We start from the raw sequence: 22,336 nt of genomic DNA, 5'->3' as shown, positions 1-22,336 counted from the left end.
TTTGTGGTTGTTGTATTGACAGTGTCTCATCCTGGAGGAGCTGATAAGAACACAGGATCCAGGGAGACACACAGAGGAGTGGATTGCATTTCAGTGCCGGCCGGGAATCAGAGCTGTTTTTTCGGGGTCTAGTGAGCCTTTTAGAGCACACACAGTCCAACGTCTGAGAGAACAGAAGCAGGTTGACGTCTCACAGAGGCTAACAGTATTTCTGCAATTCCACAGCTGATGGAGAAAATAACAGAGCTAGTAGCATGCATGAGCAAAGAGTCTGTAACCTTGTAGCATAAATGAAACCGCTGCATGCACAAGGAGCATTGTATTCAAAATCAATGAGGGAAAGTGCATTGATTTACAAAAGAAAACACAAACACTGGCGACCACGCTGCGTGATTTATATTAACTGGAGTATCTGCTCAGACACATTTACGCAGAAAACAAATGAATGTCATCGCCTTACTTAGTTTATTAATTTGCATACTGCCATTAGCTTTTCAAATGATTGAACTTAATTAATAATACAAAATTATCTCAACATTTTGCATTGTTTTATCTTCTGTCATTTTTCATCTTTGAATTTGGCTGTATTTATGCCAAAACATTACACATATTCCACGTTCAATGTTATTCTTTTCAGGGTGGAAAAGCATCAACTTTAAGACACAAAACAAAAAAGATCTAGGCCTTTGTGGTTTCTAACCGAATAATTAAAGTCCCCCTCCACTGAAAATGTGTTTTTCTTATGTTTATGTCGCCGAAAATGTCTTTCCTTTTAACTATACTTACTTGGATCTGTGCAAAGTTTGTCACTAGAGTGGTGTTTTCACATTCCTCTACTGAAGGAGGAGATGTCTGTGCACTTAAGATCTGAGATTCAAAGGTATCCTGGGCTTGATTAGGTACGTCACAGGCTTGAAAGCCAATTCCTGTCTAAAGTGTAAAAGCCGGAAAAGAATCCTGAAACCTCGAGCGCAGCACAGAGAGTGAAAACACACCGACATGGTAGCTGTCAGCCTGTTTTGCTTTAGGCGGCCTGTTTTTATTTTAGTGTTAGTCTAGTCTTTATGTCAAGTTGTCATTTTAATTTTTATCAGTTTTAGTCAAATTTATACTCTTTTTAGTCAAGTCTCAGTCGACTAAAGGTCTGAACATTTTATTTTAGTCCAAATTATCCAAGACTTTTTTCGTCTAGTTTTAGTTCATGAGAACTGACAACATTTAGTCTAGTTTTAGTCAATGAAACATATTTATACTATAAAAATAATTTCATAACACTACTTATTTTTGTTTCTTTTTAGTAATGCAATTCTATTTACCCAGTCAACATAGCATACGTACCTAGTAATCTAGACAAAACCAAACCTTTCTTTTAGCCAAACCCATGTCAAACAAGGTTATCTTATTATATTGTTGTTACTTTATAGACTCAAGAATACATCCATTCCAGACACTGAATATTTGAATGTACAACATATTTATTTTACCAACCAAAATGTTAAAAGTACACACTCATAAATATAAATCAAAACAATAAATAACAAAATACATAAAATAGCACCACAGGACAATGCCACTCCATTGTGGCAAAGAAATCCTGAGCACTAGTTGGCTTGTCCAACTTCTTGGGTGGCACTAGCATGACTGGTGCCATTTCTGGAATCCAGAACCGGAATAGATCCAATGTCAGGACAGATGCAGCCTCTGGAAAGTCTGGAAACTGTTGTAAATATTAAGTATCATAAATCCTTGCTATTATTTTTACCATAGTAAGTCAACATCTGACCGAGTAACTTGACTGTCCATAAAAAAAATAAAAAAAAAAAGTCTACATGATCAAAACTGAAGTAGTGTAAGCAGTAATCTCGGGAGGCCTGTTAACGCCAATACTATTTGTTTAAATGTATGTATTGGCCTAGAATAAAGTATTGAAAGTCATGTTGCTGATGCCAGTGTGATTGTTATGTGAGTGACCAAACTAGCTACAGTATTTGGTAGGGGTGTGCAAAACAATCAATTTGTATTTAAATCGCCATTTTAGTGCTGCCAATTTTTGTTTTGTTTTTTATTGTAATCACAAGATTGATAGATAGATAGGTGGATGGATGGATGGATAGATACAGTTTAAATGTGTGTGTGTGTGTGTATATATATATATATATATGTGTGTGTGTGTGAATGTATGTGTGTGAATGTATATATGTACTGCACATAAATAACAGATTCTACACTTACCATTCTGATACAAAGCTGATTTTAGTGCAAAACAATGTCCTCCTCTGAGTCTGGGTCTGGTGGACAGGACGCTAAAACTCTGCCGAGCTCCGTAAGACTGCTGTCCTGTCCTGGTCCTTTTACTGCTCAATCTAATGTTAGATTGTAGTCACTGAATACATCTCAATCGGGGTGATGGGCAGGTCGTCAGATCCAGAATTTCTCAATGAGTAAAACGGAGTCCAGCTACTTAGAGATTATTTATTATTTTATGTTTTAGAGGAAAACCGTGTTGAGTTACATGTTAATCATAACATAGTAGAGTATTTTTTTTATAAAAAAACTTTAAAACATTTCTTTAATTTAGTGTATGATATGACGTATTTTTTAAATTTCCAAACATGCTTTTGTAGATCAGTTCTGCTGCACTCTGGTCAGGGAGAAACTTCCAGGATCACATCACAGATCAATAATGATATGTAACAGAAGCCAAATATCGAGGCACACTAATTTATGTATCTAACCCTAGTGTAAAGTGACATCCCTCCAAACACTTGACTTATTGTTCCTTTTACTCCCTTTGAGGCTGGGGAGTCTACAGTGCTGTAGGACGAATTGCAATACACATGTCATACATAGATCTCCCTGTCAGAAGTAGATTACCCCCACTGTGCCATCCAGGGCGGCCAGGGAGGGATAATCGTGACCCCCGCTGAAGGGGGAAGAGCCCAACTACAGGAGCCACCTTCCGTTCATCACAAGGCACTCATTTAAAGCCTCTTCCTCCAGAGTTAAAGTAATCCTGGGCTCTTTACTCTGCTGTTTTTCTCATAACCTCTCCTCTTTTGGAGTTTTCTACAGCTAGAAGCGAGGGCCACTCGGCAGACTTCCAATTCCAAGTTTTTGAATTGAAGGACGATGGTGAGTTTTAGTACATTTTTAGAATGTATTAGCCCCATGTTTACTGACGGATTTCATTCTTCACCATCCACTTTAGTATGTGGAATTTGATTTGTTATGCCTAAACCCTATCCATGGATGTAGATATGTTTTCCTCTTTAAAGCTAGACTACGTACATTTTGAAATAGATAAAATAGTCAACTGTACTTGGACTGGTATGAGCAGTAGCTTATGGTGGCAGATGTTTGCACACGTCATGTAGGTAAACAAACATACTGACTGTGTTACTCATCTTCGCCCATGCTGCTGTCAAAATACCTTATAGCATTTACCATTATCCTCATCATATAATTAAAAAAATATATATATTTTTTTTGATTATTTTTTTTTCCTTTCTAAGAGCACTGGAAAATGTAACTGTCCTGGTACCATTTTTTTCCAGCGGTAAATTATTGTCATATCCGTTATCAGATATTTCTTATGCAAACATTTGCACAACAAGCTCTTTCACACATGCACATCCCAACTTTACTCCATTGTGCTGCTGTGGACCACTCTCCACTCTCCCTGCCTCTCCTCTGTAGCTTTATTATTCAGTTCCAGTCTACCTACTGTTCTCTCCACATAACACAAATAAACCCCCGGCAATCGCTAGTGTCTGCCTCATTATCATATTTATTTAAAGGATCGTATGACCCATTTCATTCCGACATGGGTTCCTCTCGTCATGATTGAGTAGTCCCATATTTAAGGGTAGTCTCCAGAGACGCTGCGGTGCATAATGGGAACATTACTATTAAGCATAGTCAAAGGCCTGTCCTTGCCATTAAAATGAAAAGAGAAACACTTCTTCTGTTCCTAACTATGCATTGCTTTAGGTTACTATGACTGCATAGATACATTCAAAAACTGCAGACTGTAAAAAAAGAGCCCTCGATCTTTCTACGTTGGAAATCCAACTCATGCGATCAATGATCTGTCATGTAAGCAATACGAGATGAAATACTGAATATATTTGCCCGTTGCCTGCTGATATTAAAGACTCGTGTTGGGGAAAGGAAAGGGCTGCATTGCCGCCCTTTGTAACGTGACCACTCTAATGGACCACATCTGATGAATGGTCATGATTGCACCAATAATACAATGGGATATCCATCTGATTGTCAGGTATACACATCAGTGCAAGCTTTAATGGCCGAATATGTCACTAAATGTCTCGAGCCCGTTCACAACAACCGCTGACCTGTGGCTGGAAATGGGAGATTAATAGCAGGTTACCGGTCCATCTCTGATCGGAGTTATCGAATGGTTTCCTTAGGATACATTTCTCCTGACTTGGCTACGTCTGGGCTGTATTGATCTACCACTTGCAAATTTATGGTTATGTTTCTTCAATTTGCACAAAGGCAAAAACATTGTTGTCTCTCCTGGCATCACTCATTGACTTCCTGCAGATGTGGCTGCGGCAGCGGGTCATTACCAACATTATCCGTCCCCTCGTCCCGGAGGCTGGAATCCTCATCTTTTGTGACAGCATGAATGTCATTGATGTTACTTTATCCATCTAATTGACCGTGACCTTCTCAATGCTTCACATTTAGGAACAATTTATTAATAACGCATACTTTCTGGTGCTTTAAATACTGTACATGTTGATATGATATGGCTGTCTGCCTGGGGGCAGCAGATCATTGGTTTGTTGTTTTGGACTATTGAGCTGATTTCAAGCGCCAGACTTCCTTGCTCTACTCATGTTGGGGTGATGACTTTCTTTTAGAATTTCGGAAACCAAAGCCATGGTGTTTTCTTTTTGAAAACAGAGCCTAACCCATTCAGTTCTACAGCCCCAAACTTTAGCCTCAAATTGATTTAGACCTCAGCTTCTGCTTAAGCTTCAGATTTAGCTCTCCGCCAACCTGGGAACCCACGCCCTCCATCCCCACTCTGTCTCGTTTAGCTTTGTTACATGGGGTTTCATTACCTCTGCCTTAGTCAAATGGCTAAGAGCTCTGGAGTGATATTTCAACTGAGACATAATTAATGAGATGTGCATGTCAGGTTCTCTCTCCTTGAGCAAAGCACTGTAAGGCGTCTGCTGGGATGGAGTAGGAGCTAAGGGCAGCAGGAAGAGGAGTCTCGCTGCAGCTACCGAGGCGCAGCAACAGTAGAAGCTTTAACAAGCTATTTCATGTGTCTTCTGTAGGGAAAGAGCCATGCTGCATTGGCATTGAACAACTTTTGTAATTTAACACAGTACACATAGCTCTTCTTGGTTAGATCACGTTCAAACACATTTACGGAATAGAAAAAAAGAAAAAGAATTAGTCTGGGGTATGAGTCTTCATTGAGGTGGAAATAATATAATACACTGGAAGTGTGTGTTCCATCACAGATTGAAATGGAAACAAAATACAAAGAAAGAAACCAACGGTCACATTGTGAGGATATTAATATCATGAAAATAATTAATAAAAATACAAATATCAAGGAGTATGATTGTCAATAAAAGAACAATCGAGATATGCTGTCCATAAAAAAAGGTGATCATGGTCTTTTTTAGAGATAAAAAATAGTTGAGTCATTCATCATTCAGTAATCAGAAAATAAAACGGCAACATTATTATACATGTTATATATTATAACAGTATTTTTGAATAAAAAAATACCATAAATTCACTGGTTCCAGCTTTTCAAAAGTGAATATTTTCAGTAATGTCTGTAGAAGGGCGCATCAGGACTCAAATAGTTTGTTCGAGGGGCTCTTTGGATGGGACAATCGTACATAGCAAAACTCAGGAAAAATCCACAGCAATCTTGTTGACTCCCTGGCCAAGGCTTGTGTGCTGAAACGCGTCCGAGTCATTTTTAAAGGTTTAAGATGACTAAACCATAACAATGAAGGCTTTTTGATTTTTCCAGTGAGAGTGCTTTGGATTTTTCCAAAATGTTGCTGAATATTCTAAATGTTCAAAGAGTTGATGGACACTAATTTATGAAATCAACAATTGATAATTATTACAAGACTGTTACAAGACTGTGATGTATTAAGGCATCACATTTTTAAATACATTGTCTATCTAGTACAAGTTAAATTAATCTGCTTTTGTAATTGCCCCCCCCCCCCCCCCCCCCCCCCCCCCCCTGTAACACTGCAAATGCAAGGGCTTTCATCAGCGGGCCACTCACCTTTGTGTTAACTCATTTGACAATAGATAGTGACTCAACAGACTTTTATTGTAATGAAGCCGTTATTACTTTAGGATCCCTTGATGTGAAACTGCATCTTTTTTTCAAATGTTTTGCAGTCACAGGTCCAAATGTGTAAAAGTGGAATTCTGTCCAAATTGCTCTCAGATAGTCAGAGCCAAAAATGGAAGTGGTGAGACTTGGCATTGTGCTTCCTGAGTTTAAAGCCTGCTTAGAGGTGGAGAGGGCACCAGCAGTCAAATACATGTTTTGATGTTTATATTTCATTTGGTATAGGCTGTCTTACACTACTGCACAGTGTTGTAGTTTTTTTTGTTCATTTTGTTTATTCGTTAAAAGCTTCAACACAACAATTCCAACAAAGCCTCTTTACCACAATGAATACCCTTTGGAAATGCTTAAATCATAAACAGGATATGCTATGTTTTTGCAGAACTATGTTTAATGACGTCTAATCCAGTGCAGATACTCAGAAATAACTTCTTTGTTGACCCAGACGTATAACCTTCCACAAGCTTTTATGCTTGTTTAGTCTTACTGCCATTACAATAATTTATTTAACTTCTTAGAGAATATAAAGGTTGTATGGAATTGATCGTACAAAAAAAAAAGTCCAACATGTTTTTAGGAGTCAACAGTGTGTTTTTTGTACATTCTTACTTTCCACAGTTTCAAATGAGAAAGATTGGAAGATATTCTCAACCAGCAGCACATTTAACAACACATAACACATGGTTGACCTTTAGCTGCTGAGATTCCATCCCATTATCACCTGCCCACAGTTGGCATGTATGTGCTTCAAAGGTGTATTTCGCACCCAGGCTTTCACAGCGATCATTTAATGGACTGTTTCCACTGCCAAGTCTCATGTGAACACACTTTCTATTATCTGCCATTGTCACAGCACAGCCACAGTCCAGATGTTTCTGTGCAGATCTAAATAACCCGTTAACCCTGTAAGGTGCAATTTATTCCAATCGGCTTTAAGCACTAACTTGGACACCAACTGGGGGAACATGACGACAGCAGTGGACAGCTGGCTCCTATATTTTTTAACTCAGAGCTGCCATGCTAATGGTATGCAGTGGGTGGTGATGCACTGAGACGTTACACATGGCTCTGCCGTGGTGTGAGAACGGATTCTCTCTTTCAGATGACATGAGGACACATCTTCAATGTGTTGTACTGTGGACTGGCATCCTGAAGATTATGCCTTCCCTTTCACAGTTCTTTTTTTTCATTTTCACAGCCTAAAGGTGCTGACACAGCAAAACGGCACAGAACTAACATTAAATTCTTAAATGCTACACAATTTGCTAATTTAGTGGCCGATTGGCTAGCTATTTGTTTAGCTTTCTTGCTAGGGGGCTCAGTTCTTAGTCTGGCACCAACCAGAGGGAGGGTGCAGAGGGAGAGAGGTCTGCAGTCTTTATATTAATTTACATGGTTTACTTTTAATTACTTTATTTTGTAATGTGTAAGTATGTATATCTTTTAAAAGACCTGTTTATGTTGAAATACATGTGCCTACAAAAAAAGTTATGTATCTCGTTGCATGCTTGCCCTCCTATGGACATCATGTGCAAAAATAGATATTTGAGTTGTTTAAGCCTACGTGGAACATTTTTGTTTGGTTGTGGGTCTGACGGTGACAATGCTTTCAACGATTACTGCCAGAAAATCTACCCACAGCTGGAGTGCAGGCCTAATACAGCAATGTCTTGCCCAGCAGTTAAGATCCTCAACAATTTGGAACCAATCCCTTTTATTTCAGCTTTTCCTCCCCTTGAATTCTTCCTCCTGGTGTTGGTTTCCCTGCTCTGGTTGCTTGAGTGAAACGACGTGCCACTGGGTGACAACACGTAGCAAAATATGGTTAACATGTTTCATGTGACACTTCAATTTCCTCTCTGTCAATCAGCGCAGCTGCTGTATCTCTCTTATTGCTCTGCTAGACTGACAGCTCATGATAGATCCAGTTCTCGGTTAGCGGCAGCAATGTGTGATTACATAGACAAGCATGCAATATAATGCATATATGCAAGTGAGACTGACAAACACCTGCTCAAACTGCGTATGTGCACTCTCACACTGCAAGAACTCCAATCTTAACACTTTACTTTGGTTAGGATCGAGTCCGAAAATGACCTCTTCTTTTTCCAATATTTTGAAATAAAACAAATTGCTATATAGCTTCTATGACATGAATCAGAAAAACCTTTTAAGCAGTGAGTATATTTTAATCCTGGACTAAATGTTTTTTTTTTTTTTTTGTAGTGTAGAAAAGAGCAGCCGTCATGATTTATGTTAACACAGGCTGGTTCTAAAATAATCTAAAATTCCCTGAAAATGGATGTTGTTGACAGTAAATCGTGCACAATCTGGCCACGGAGGTGGTGTCTCCTGGGCCCTCCCGTATGCTTGCTGTAGCCTCGGAGAAATTGTCATAAAAATGGCGCGTCCTGCAGAGACAGCCGGCGGCGTTGCTGAGTCGACAGCCCCACTGTGTCCTAGAGTAGTCCATTAGCTCTACCTGCCCCTTTTCTCCACAGCATCCCCACAGCACTAAATGAAGCCACGCATATCTCCATCTTCCTGACAACCGGGCTGCGGCTGCAACCATGGGAGATGGAGGTCTGTGCAGGCCGGCACATTCTGCTGCATTTCTGTTGGCAGGATTGACCCAGATGCTGATGAACAGACTAGGTCTGCACAATATGAGGAAAAATATGCAATTAACATTGTTGAATATCACAATAACAACACTACGTGCAATAAGTGAACAGATATTAAAGTGTACTCAGTCCTGAATTTCTGATGCTTTCAGTATTCTGCTGCTTTCAGTAATCTGGATAAAATGTTTTTATTGCACCAGTTGATGTTGCGATGACTACAAAAACAATATAAATTGGGAAGCCCAAGCACAGACCACTATTATTGATTTATTAGAACAACATATTTCATAACAGTGAGGGAGGGAGAAGTTATGGTCACCAGATATCTGCATGTGAATTTCCTCAGAACGTCAGTACATCGCTTATGCCTTGGAGAAAAATGACATTCTTGAACACCTTGACTGTTTTATTTACTTCAATGGGATGGTCCACATCCTGTTTTAAGCCGAACATTCTTGCTGCTAGCTGAAAAAAAGATGTCAAAGTTAGCTACTTAAGCTCCAAGTCCAAATGAGCCACGAGCTACAGTATCTTGGCAACAAAAGAAATGCAGTGACATAGTTGTAGCTGAGTAAGTTTCTACACAAATCCACACCAGCACTTGTCTACTGGAGAGCTCTACTGCAGAAGCAGTACGAGTCGTAGAAATCGCACAGATCTGGACAGTAATACACGTGCCTGTTGACAAAATGGGAAACACAGATTTTCAAGAATTACTAAGCAGCTGCTTAGTTTTGACAGTGCTGTTTTTGTTGACAAAATCCATTTAATGTATTATTCCCGAACTTTCAACTGCATCTCGGCCTTAGTTAGCGGATAGATTTTGCTCAGTTTGAGTCAGTTTGAGCAAATGAACGAGGCCATGAAATGCAGTTAAACGTTTTGGCAAAAGCTAGCAGCTGGCTCCGCTGTTGCTGAATGTAATGGCATATGGTTCGTAGGTATGATTGGTTAAAATTAGCCCGTGATTGACGTGGATAGACAGATGGTTCATCCAATCACCTGCCGTGTATTTTTTATATTTTGAAAGTGCCTGTCCTTTCCAATGATGGATTTTCCAATGGTTGTGTGTAACAAGGCAATGAGCTAAAAGAAGCTAGAACACTCAGTGGAAGAGAAACCCTGCAGAGTCTGCGACAATGCTCTGTGGGTTGGTAAGCCCGAGTGACCCTTTTTTTTTCTTCTGTGTAATCATGTCATCTATTGATTTCATCTAATGTTAAAATATATTGATTAGTGCAGCTTAAAGGTGCTCTAAGCAATGCTGGTGGACGTTACTTCTTGTTGACGTTCAAAGTATTTTTAAACAAAACTGAGACTAGCTCGGTCCTCCCTCCTCCTCATCCCGTCCCCTCCCCCTCCAGCCCGTGCTTACGTGCTCTAACCCCCCCCAACCCCCACTCCCATCTCCTTCTTGTTGGTTATTGGCTGGAATACTGGAACAATGTACGGTATGTTTCGTGGTGCAGGTTGGCGCAGTTTGTTTTTGTTGCCGTTGTTAAAATCCTGAAAAGTATACAAGAAAACACTCATGCAAACCTCTCTGAATGAGAAGTGTGTTCCTGCTCATACTAATAAGAAGGTAAAGGTTGGGAAAACATAAGGCTGACTTTGTGCGTATTTTCTTTATGAATGACATGGTGAAGTATACATCTCTGTCTTACATGCACGCTGAAAAAAGAAGTGGCTGCATTACGTAAACCAGTGTCTTTTCATTCCATCTATAAACTTAAAAAAAACAAACTCATTGTTTTTTTCTTTTTACATTCTGACAAAAGTTCTTTCACCGCCATTTAGGTTTGCAGCTCATATAACTCCCTGAAAGCATTGTTTTTTCTTTGCTCTGCACATTAGGAGCTAACCAGCCATCTGCCTCCAGAGCTGCTCTGCCCCTGAGAAATGTTTTTAGAACAAAAACTCCAATCTGCAGAATGAATGCTGCCCCATAATACCGGCTACACCTGGAGTATTTATGTGCATTTTCAAGCTGCAAATGCTAAGGGAGAAAGCTTTTGGAGGTGTGGGGGAGTTGGTGCAGCAGCTCAATCTTAAACCTTGGTGGCCTATACAAAGCTAACCACCCACTCAAGTTAGAGATACATTTCAATGTGTCTGTTTGCCAACAGTGAGACGGTGAAAAGAAAAGAACATGCAGTCAAGAGCCATACATTCATTGTTTTGTGCAGTGTGAAAACCAAAAGAGAGAAGTACGCTTCAGTGCCTTGCTAATAATTTACTCCTAATTTTCTCAGAGAGCCCCATGTGAAAGTGCTGTAATTATCTTTTCCTTAATGCATCTCCATCCGCTGAGACTACCTGCTTAGTTGTGTGTCATCATGAAAACAATTGCAAACGCAAGTTTGTAAGGTACATCCACTCACATCCACTGTGGGTTTTCCACTCAACATTCAAGCTGTCAGTCAAGAAGGGTGAAAGAGTTCTACCAAGCTACCCCTCCCGCCGCTACTCCCCCGCCCCGTTCAGTTGCAGCTTTAATTTCTTCCATCGTGACATTGTTTGGAGTTAGTGCGGCTGTGAGGACGCAGGTGCTGAGAGCCAAAGTGTCATCCCCTCTGGTGTGCGGTCGATAATGAGACTGGGAGAGCGGCATGAATAACTCTGTGAACTCTTTTTCATTTCCTTAATCTCTGCCCACAGGCCAGTTCGCTAACACTGAGTCATTATTTGCCATCAGTTCGCTTGCTATTTGATCACACATATTGCCTCCTATGGGGTCGGATAAAGAAGGGAAGAAAAATCCACTGCACAAATGAAAAAAAAAAATCTTTCCGTAATTCAATATCTTTAATAAAGATGGTGAACAAATCTCCCTGTTAAGACCCAAGTAGGATGATTAATTACAGACTTCCTTGTGACTTCTAGCCCGCGAGCAACCTGTGACCTCAGGCTACCAGACCATAGAGGTATACGTGGCTGCAGGACTCCGCTTCGGGTTTTGGCCAAGCACAATGAGCCGCACAAAGGCGCTTATTCTTTTTATCGCTTTTTCTCATTTTCTTCCCCTTCATCTTGTCACCAAGCCGGTTCCCCATCGCGGTTCTCTGCTGTATCCCCTTTCATAAAATCCCAGGTTTGATTTGCTTCCCGGGGATCTAGTAAGTGCTTGGCAGTGCACGCCAGGGTGACTCAGCGAACACGGATTCAGCAGGCCAACGCTATCGCTCCTACAGCCATGGGCCTGAAGTGAGGTTTTAAGCACTCACAATTGATTTAATCACAGAGAATAGGAGCAGAATATAGGGAGCCTCTGTTCATGCTTTTAAAAGCTTGGCCACGTACAAAAGGTTGATCAGATATGGTGACCGACTGGAGACTGTGCTGTCAAGGTAGCAAGGGTTATTTTCAAAGTAGATTAAGGAATCAATAACGCCATCCACTGGGTCATTCCAACACAGTAAGAGACTTGTTTTGCTTTGAAATGTATGTCAAAATGTGTTCCCTCCAACAATATGGCGAGTACAAGTGAAAATGGAGGAGGCTTTGGATGTTGTAGGCAGAGACATGACATGGAAGCAAAGAACACCGTGACTCAAAGCAAGTGATCTTTCTATAACAGGACATATCGCTAACAGTATTAGCTGATTGATGTAGTTCACTAAAAAAATGATTTGATACTTGATTAATCGTTTAAGCGGGTATAATCAACATTTTTATAACAATGTAAAATTACAATGTGAAAGGAGTTGCTCTTGGTGAAGAACATCCAGAGAATTATCACCAGAATCTGCAGCTCTCCTCAGCTCTATGTTGAGTTTCAGCTCCTTGTTTTGCTATCCGGCTGCAATTTTACTCGTCTCATTCAATCTCGCTGCCCTCCGAGCGTCGTTTTCGTCCACGAGGGCTGCTGTGTTTACCCCACGGTATACTACCCGCTCAGCACCAAACAGCAGTCACTTAGACACTAGCTGATGAACATAGTGGGGCATTTAGCAGCTAAAGAGACAGAGATTTTCCTTTTCTCTTTTTGTTTCCCACTGTGGATAATACACCCTCAGTGTAGGCGGGATTCTCAACTGATCGCCATAGCGACGCCGTGTGACACTGCTGTGACGTCATCTGCAGCGCGACACTTGCTAATTCCTTTCATCTGCAAAGTGTAAGTGTGTGGCATGGTTGTGTGGGCTGCCTTTTTATATTTTTATTTTGAATCTGAAGCTAGTGAATACAAATAATTGCAGTCACTATTGATGTCAGCGTGTCTTTTTAAAAATGTGCAGGATGAAGTGGTGCTGGTGATTATTCTCTTTTACCTATCAGTGGTCTGTATTTGAGCAAGTTGACTTGAGTAGACATTTGAGTGTTGTTCATGAAAATTACGTATTAAGTACCAATTATCGTTCCAATTATTTACAACCATATTAGTTTTATCTATAATTTGGCTGCTTTTTTGCTCCGAGACACTTTTGGGGAAGCGAAGGAAATAACTAATTATGTTATATTTTAAATGTGGCTTCAGATATTTCCTAAACAAATGTTACTGTTTAAAAGGGATCACAGCTCCTGTGAATGATGATGAATGTTACTGCTAATTTGTTACTCTGCCATTCAGCACAGCAAACACCTTCAGACAGAGGGCTGAGGGATGTCCTTGCTCCATAAGCCTCATGAAGTAGTTAGAAAATGTCAAGGGCTTTACTGGGGACTCAGTTTGTAGCTGGGAAACATGAGGACAGCCCCTCGACATAGACACTATGAGAAGAAAACTGGAAAGTACATGTGTGTGTTTGGGGGAGGGGGGGGGGGTAATTTGCTCTGCTTTGCTCTCTCGCACATTCTCATTCCTCATTATTTATTTAGCCCGAGTACACTCTTAAGCAGCGTGACCTTTTAGCACGGACCTGATAGAAGCGCCTTGTGTTGCTATCAGCGGGCCCTTAAAGGCCTTGTTTCTACTAGGAGAGTGATGATGATCCCTGGTGTCATAACCTGTAAAACCACACGCCAAGCCACGGCAGAGCAGTCGCTCCGCTCCTTGCTGCAGTGCAAATGACAATAAGATAGGAAATATATATGAAAACAATATGGGCTTCTTTCCCGGCAATTAGTCTTGACTGAATCGATGAGATGAGGATTGTCTTGTTTTTCAGCATTGCTCTCGGCTCACAGATAATACTGGTACTAGTAGACAAGTCGAAAGTTATATCAGATTTGTTTAGAAGAGATCTTTCTTGGGGGGGGTCGAAATCTAGTGCTTGCGGTAGAAACGTAGCCTCTCAGATTAAGTGGCTCAGCTGCATGTTCACCTCCATCTTTGGAGACATTTCAATGACGATACAGGCTGAGACATTGTTAAAAGGGGAGGGGTGGCGGTGTCCGTTTACCCAGGAGAGAGCCGGTGTAATCCATCAGCCTGGCTGCTGCCCGTTCAGCACAGCCAGCCCCAGCTGCCTACTGCTAACCACCCCTCCACCTCGTCTTCCCTTCTCCTCTCTCCCCCCCCCACTCCATCAACAACTCTCTTTTTGTCATTCTCTGCCTCTCTAGACTTGCCATGTAGCAACACTGCACACTGAAATCTTCCCTAGAGTTGATATTTTATCTTACCTGATCATCTGCAGCCGAGCCGACCCCTAGCAGCAGCAAATAGAGAAACCATACAAATATTTCCTTGGAAGTAATTTACCAAATGATAGTTTGCAGTATCCGTTCCCTTAGCCCATTTGTTTCTACTGAAGATCTAAAACCAATAAATGTAGTTTAAGGTTTAGACAAGGCTACGTACATTCCTTAAAAACAGCTGGGCACTGTACTTTTTAGCAATAATAATAATTAGTGCATTTGCTGGGGACAATTTTCAGTGGTGGATTAATGTAGATTTTATGGAACCAGGACAGTGTTAAGGTTTGGTTTAAAATATTGCCAGCCTTAACTTTTAAAGAAGTAATCTGACTTTTGGGGAATTACGCTTTATTTTCTTTAAGGATGAGAGTTGGATAAGAATATTAATAGCACTCTTGTGTCTTTTTCTGCTAAATATGAAACTAAAGCCATTTGAGGACTATCTTAGTTTAGAATAACAACTGGAACCAGGGGACCAGCTAGCTTCTTTCCCTCGGTTTCATTTTTTGCGCCTCATAATCACACCAATTAACATGTTAGTTGTTTGTTTGATTCTTACACATGCTGACAATTTGTGGTTTAATAGGGCAGTTCTCCCATCACTGTGGATTACCAAGCAACCAGCAGGACGTGACATGTTAATTATTGACTTTGGTACATGCAGATTTTTTTCTTTTACCATTTAACAGAGCAAGATTATCTTACCCTAACTGGTTTTTTACGAAAATGTCAAATTATTGATCTACTGTGAGTAACAGTTATGCTTTTTTCTAATAACAGTAGAAAGTGGTGACTATTAAAAAATAAAAAATATTGTTCAAGTTATCCTTCCCATAGAATGCTAAAAAATATGTAAGCTTAATACGTGGGGCCCTATTTTAACAATCTAAGTGCACAGAGTGAAGCGCCTGGCAAAGGTGCGTTCAGGGCGTGTCCGAATCCACATTTGCTTGTTTGACGGCGGAAAAAAGGGTCCATGCAAGTGTCATCTCCCATTCACTTTAAAAGCCTGGCATGTTTGTACTTTGGCGTATTGCTATTATGATGTAGGATTTGCATTGTAATATTTGTTTTTGTATCTTGTGTGTGTGCTACTGCGCTTCTCTGTGTGTGTGTGTGTGTGTGTGTGTGTGTGTGTGTGTGTGTGTGTGTGTGTGTGTGTGTGTGTATGTGTGTGTAACAAGTATAGTGTGCACGCTGTGCATGAGCCTAGGCCCACTGTACTAATGAGCTCTTAAAATAGTAATGAAATGCTGCGTTATTGACTTTAAAACCAGGTTTTTGTTGGTCAATGGCACGATCACTTCCCACTGCCTCAAAATAGCTATACGCCAAGAATTCACCTGAACACACCTCCCTGTAATACCAGCATGCCCAGAATGCACCTGAACACACCTCACTGTAAAACCAGCATGCCCAGAATGCACCTGAGCACACCTCACTGTAAGACCAGCACACTCATGGGCGCAAAGATGATACGTTTACAAGTAAAACAAACTAAAGGTCAATTACTTAAGCTACACTCATGCATGTTCCCCATACATAAACTAAAATAGCTGCTACATTTCATCCCCCCTCAGCCAGCGTTTTATCGGGGCCATAGAAAGGTTTCAGGTCTACCACATTTACATGGTAGTGTGTAACATGGTAGTAATATGGTAGTTTAAAGGTCCTAGCTTTTTCTCTACCCTAACTGGCCCTCACCATTTGGATGCAAACTCGGCAGAGAATTTGGCTACTGAAGCTATGGTATGTATGTGTGTGTCTTTTGTGATATTTTTGGGAGTCAGTTTGTCTATATGTATTTAAGTTTGTGTTTGGTCTGTACCCCTTTTGTAATGTGTTGAGTGTACTTTTTATGTGGACCTTGAGTCTGTAAATAAAGACATATGTATATATCAGTGAATGTAATTCCACTCTGGAATTAAGGATTCATGGAAAAATGTTTCAGAATTGGCTACCACAAGGTAAATCCCCCATTGGATATAATCTCTTTGGTTTCCTGTCCCGGTGATAGCCCACCACCCCGGCTCTTTCTGCCAAATTTAGCACCCGTGTTCCATTCTTAACAGCCTCAGTTTCAAAGTGAAAGCTGCACAGAAAAGTAAAAGTGAACAATGATTTCAGTGTGCGTGCCTGGAAATAAGATAGCAGTGTGTATCAATTTCTAGTCCATTCAAGGATATCACTAACTGTAACTCTATATGCCGCCATGGGACACTGAGTAGGCGCTGAAGTACTTTTCACTGTTGTCCAAACTGTGTCTGAGGCATCTAATTTTCTCCATCCTGTAACGGAAACAATTTCTATGGCTACCGGTTGAGAGGTGGGCAAACACACACGTTACTGTACTTACATGATTTAAAACTCCAGACAGAAGCTTCATCTTGAGTCATTTGCAGCTGTTTTTTTCATTGAGGTCGAGTCTCCTCCGGACAAATGACACAGCGAGAAAAAATATCCTATACAACTCAACTTATTATGATGAAATATGAGGGCCAAGAGAAATGATCGCACGAGCTGTATTAATATTTGATCAGTGTAAAATCATTTTAATCTCCTTTTATAATTAAACTCTTGACAGCCATGTAATGGAAGTACGGCATAAGAAATGTGGAAAGTATCACATAACTATTTAATTAGTTCCTCAACTCATTAGAGAAATCCTGCATATACACTGGCCATGAATCGGATGATTCATATGAGAATGACACGGAGGGTCATTTCAAATAGAAAAAAACACATCTATTTTGCTGTCCTTTTCTATGTGCTTAAATAATTAAGCTAAATAAAAATAAATAAATACTTATCTATCAATTTATGGCAAGAAAAAGAAGAAGATAGACCTATGCATCAAAACGTTTAATGCTCTCTTGTTCCTGGTCCTCTGCTAACAGTCTGGTTGCAGTCTCAGTAGAGACAGCCTGTCACAGGACAACAGGGAAAAGAAATGGAGTCTGTTCAACAAACCCAATATAGAGCTGTTGGTTCACCTCCGCTGTGGCGTCGAGTTCATGGTCAAAATACTTTCTTTCAGTGAGCATCTACAGTATATTATAAAGCCTGAGATTTGCCCTGTAGATCATGACAACTTCCACACACCAGTTATGCTGTTTTACATTTTAGGCCAATGCTTTCATCTGGACTAAATCCAGTGCAACAGGAAAATAAGCTTCAGCGTTCCAGCGGGGCTGGGTGATAGGGAGAAATCAGATATCACAATATTCTTAACCAAATCCCTCGATATCAATATTGCAACAAAATTGTATGCTTGACAATTGGTGCTTTAACAAAATATCTCCACAAAGATTTTTAGACAAATAATCATCAATAACATGGAGATAATGACTAGTGAGTAAAGGCAAAACAGAACCGCTAGAACAGTTGTGTTAGTTCAGAAAAATACATACATTTACTTTAAGGCAGCCTTTAAAATCAGAAAAAGATCACTTAAGCTATATTACGATGTCCAAAATACAATGCAATATCTAGTCTCAGATCACATAAATGATAAAATACCAGCCCAGCCCTTTTTCCCAGATCAACATAAAATATTAGAAACAACCAGAAGTCAGCCTTAGTGGCTTTGAAATAGTCACATGATGATAGATGGGTCATGTAAGTGCAAAGTGTAGTAGGAAGTAAAATAAATGAAATAAGAGCTAAGGAGGGATAGAAGGGATTTCTCCCCTCATAGGACGCATATCATCCGTGCAGTACGCCTAAGCAACTCTGTTAGGCGGTATGAAGTCACTCTTCCCTCTTCAGAGCCCTCTGAGACTCATTAAGACCTCCCTCATAACTGTAAAACTCGTCATGGTCCGCTCCCTGAGCAGTAAGACTGGGATCTTTTTAGAGGCATCTGGCTCTGCTTCAAAATGTCTGTTTCCTGCTTAATCAAGACTTTTTCTTTTGGATGTCTTGTTTTACTTTTGTTCACATTTTACACTCAGCTGTTTTGCACACGAATAGGTCAAAGTGACGTACATTAGCTTAGTACTATTTTGTTTGGAGGAATTATGAACTCTTCACAAGCCATTTCATAAAGGAGGTTTTTGTCTCCAGTATAACGGGACTCTTGTGTTAATGTTGCAAGGTGCGCTGAGGAACAGTTAACAGTGGTGGTGATCGCCAGTGTCACTGGGACCAAGTGTCAGCAATTTCTGACACATTCTTTTGAAAAAGCCCCGAAGGATAAAGGGATCTGCAATTTCTTGCCATGACAAAGAACATGGACGATTTTATGTCATTTTTAATTGAAAGTAAAGAAATGAGGTGAGTGAAGTCACTTCAGATTCCTTCACATATTATTAAAAAACTTGTTTACATCCGTCCTGTTGGAGCCAACGTTATCTAAAATAATTTTGAGTGTGTTTGAATTTGCTCAAGTTGTATATATATTATATTATTATAATATATTATTATTATTGTTACAATTTTGCGATCTGCTGTTTCAATGTTTTTGAGCTAGGTGCCCTTTTCTAGATAGATGTTTTTAACAAAAGTAAAAGTAAGTAAATGTAACGTAATGTAACATTGGAGAAAAAGTTGGAAAGTAGAACAACAAGTCAAACATTTTCAATGTGGATTCGTGTCGGAGACAAGCTTGGGGAAATGTTTGGATTAAATTAAAGACTTGGCTGTACAAGACAGTTTGCCACCAGCAGAGGTGACGTCTCTTCTCTAGTTCCGTGAGTGCAAACTTATTTATGAAGAAGTGAAAATAAATGAACGAGTCTGCCTACTGCTGACATTCTGAAGTGGATTTGATTAAAAGTTTGATTTTCCCACTACACATCCATTGACATCCTACATCTTGACTGTAGTGATGATCTGACTTGGCTACTTTCTAGGATAATTATTCATAGTTTTTACAGTAGAACATTTTCTGATTGATGAAATTATTATAATAAAAACCTTAATGTCAAGGAGTTGTTATAATTACTATTCATTGATGATTCTACTCCGGTATTTAGCAATGCTAGCAGTCTAGCTCTAGGGATGACAATGTCTGTTGGTTGGTTGGTTGGCTCACCACTTTGGTCCACACTGGAATATCAGCATGTACTGTAAGCATAGTCTGTGTGAGCATGTTGCCAGTCTCACACTAACATTTTGCTCAAAGCAACACTGTGCCTAATTACAGTCTCACAAAGCCACTGGGGTAGCTGTGGACTTATGGCGTTTTACCATTACATGGTACCTGCTCGACTCGCCTCGACTCTACTCGCCTTTTTTGGTTTTCCATTATGATAAAAAGTCCCTGGTACCTGCCAACAGGTACTTTTATTAGTACCACCTTTGTCGAGGTTCCAAGCGAGCTGAGGCGATACCAAAAGGTGACGTGAAAACCTGCAGACTGCTGGTTGGTCGGAGAGAATCGTCACGAATCACTGCGTCATCATTGCTAGAGACAGACGGGGGGGGGTGTCCTGAACAAACACGCCATTTTTAAATAGTTTAGCCAATTGTGTTTGGTTTTTTTTGCTGCCTCCAGCTTCTTTTGACACCATTGTGTCTTCTGGCAAACAGCCCCATGCCGAGAATCAAAACCAAAAACACCTTTGACGTTCTGTGTGTGTCGCGTTAGGTGACAGCAGTTTCCTGCGGCATCCCCATGACGACCAGCCATGCTCACCTCATGCATGAGGTGGTATTAAATCTGCAATGGAAAAAGGAGGATGGGGCACCGTGGTCGAGCCGAGTCGAGCAGGTACCATCTAACGGAAGAACGCCATTAGTCTCATCAAAATAGTAACACTGATCAGTCTCATGGTTTTTGTAATACAGTCAGAGAGAGAGAAGCTGCGATATACAGTGACAGCATGTTATAAACTTACACTGTAACAGGAGCTTCTGATAAGGCTCTCTTCAACCACTTCTCCTAAGCATGACTCTGCCTTATTGAACTTTTTTAAAATTTGAATAGCAAGTAATTACTGCCTGTTGGCTATTGGATACCTCAAATATTAAATCACAATTGATTTTCCGGCAGGTGACAATGAATTCAAACAACTTTTTGCTTTCTGATTGAGCATGCAACATATAACATATTTGGCACCGTACCATGCCAGTATGTTGTTCTGCATCCATCTTAGAGTGTGTGTAAGCCAGCTAAAGCTAACAGAAAGAAGCTATTTCTGCTGCTACAGTGAAGGCAATGACAGGAAGTGATTTTTCAATATTTTACCATTTGCTCTATGGAATGGACCTTTTTTATGGATTAATGTTCCTTTGTCGAATCTAAATAACCTTTGAGAATTATAAATAATCGTACAAAAACCGGTATACAGGGGGCTGTAGCTAGGGAGGTAGAGCTTCCATTGTCCATTTGTTTTGTCCTACCACTCCGACAAGGACAGCGGCCATGGTGTCTTAAAGTGCACTAGGCTCCTCTGTGTCTTAGCTGCAGACTGTTGTATGTCCCGTTGTTGGGATCCTTTCCGGGAATACAGCCACTGTTAACCTTTAGCTGTCATCAGGTAACTGTGTTTAAGCCAGCTACTAGCTACCTATGTTACCTGCTGGCAAGTGTGTGGTAACTAGTAGGGATGAGCGAGTACAGCTATCTGTATATCGTATCTGTATCTGTTTTACCACATAATTATCTGTATCCGGATCCGTACTCGGACTGGGCGGGCCCTAAACCGGAAGTGGTCAGATTTAAGCCGGAAGTGGGTCGGGTTCTCTTGAAATGTGCGGGGCATTAACCGGTATGTTATTTAAGCATGCAATTGATATGAGTTGATCAGAAATTGTTATATTAGCTGATTGGAAAACTATTACATGACAGCATCGAGCTTCAGATCAATGGTGTTGTCATGGTAACAAACAAACTATATACAGAACGTTTTGCAACAATGAAAACAACACATGCGGTTGCAATTATGAAGTAAAATGTAATGAACAAGAGTTTTCATACTCAGTATAACTTTCTTTTTTTAACTTTTTATTTTTTATGATCAGTGTGATTTCTTTTGTTTTTGGTTCTTTTTTATTTTTTTTATTTCTTTTATTTCCACACAAGGTATATGTGTGTGTGTGTGTGTGTGTGTGTGTGTGTGAGAGTGAGTGAGTAAGAGAGAGACACAGAGAGAGAGGGGGCGGGGGGGCAGCTGACAGTAAAAAAAAAAAAATCTCCGATGGCAGAGACGTAACGGGAGTTGCATTTAAACCAAGCAGCATGTCTGAAACCCACGTTCACCAGAAATCTACTGGTTACTATGTAAGGACTACAAACCCCACTTTCACCAGAAATCTACTGGTTACTATGTAAGGACTACAAACCGAAGTTAAAAACAAACCTGAAGCTGAAGAAACCCTAAACGTTAACGCAACAGATTCGCTGACCGAATTGACTGCCTGCCTGACGGAGCGGGAGCGAGCGCGAGAGAGAGAGCGAGTGCATTTCTCCATGTTCTGTGTGTGTGTGATAGAGCCGAGCGGGTTTGTAGGCTGGGGGGTGCTGTGATTATCACAGAACGCTGCGCGGCCAGTTGAGGAGTTGTATTCAATCCGAGCACGGATATTGACTCATATTACTCGGGTAATACTTGTACTCGGCAAAAGTGCTTTATCCGTACCGGATACTCGTTTCAGCCGGATACTCGGATCACCTCTAGTAACTAGCATCATGTGCAGTAGGGCTGCAACTATACACCAAACCCAGCATGTGGTTCGTATCACGATTTTTGGCCCACGGTTAGTCAGCCCCCAGCCAGCTAGCAGCCATCCACTATCATAACAGCCCCAGCCCGGGGAC

The 22,336-nt window shown here is 40.5% G+C and overlaps 1 protein-coding gene and 1 long non-coding RNA gene across 4 annotated transcripts in view; one reads left to right on the top strand and one right to left on the bottom strand.

Moving 5' to 3' along the window:
* Positions 1 to 1,899, bottom strand: part of LOC116701554 (uncharacterized) — a 16,621-nt gene extending 14,722 nt beyond the window's left edge. Inside the window, exon 1 of the long non-coding RNA XR_004334941.1 lies at positions 1,888 to 1,899. This is a non-coding gene — a long non-coding RNA (uncharacterized LOC116701554). The remainder of the gene's footprint in view (positions 1 to 1,887) is intronic.
* Positions 1 to 22,336, top strand: part of khdrbs3 (KH domain containing, RNA binding, signal transduction associated 3) — a 136,430-nt gene that overhangs the window by 16,824 nt on the left and 97,270 nt on the right. The window lies entirely within an intron of this gene.

This window comes from Etheostoma spectabile, chromosome 14 (genome assembly GCF_008692095.1).
Source record: "Etheostoma spectabile isolate EspeVRDwgs_2016 chromosome 14, UIUC_Espe_1.0, whole genome shotgun sequence".
Taxonomy (NCBI): domain Eukaryota; kingdom Metazoa; phylum Chordata; class Actinopteri; order Perciformes; family Percidae; genus Etheostoma; species Etheostoma spectabile.
The sequence above is the reverse complement of the archived record's forward strand: the minus strand, read 5'-3'. Positions and strand labels throughout refer to the sequence as shown.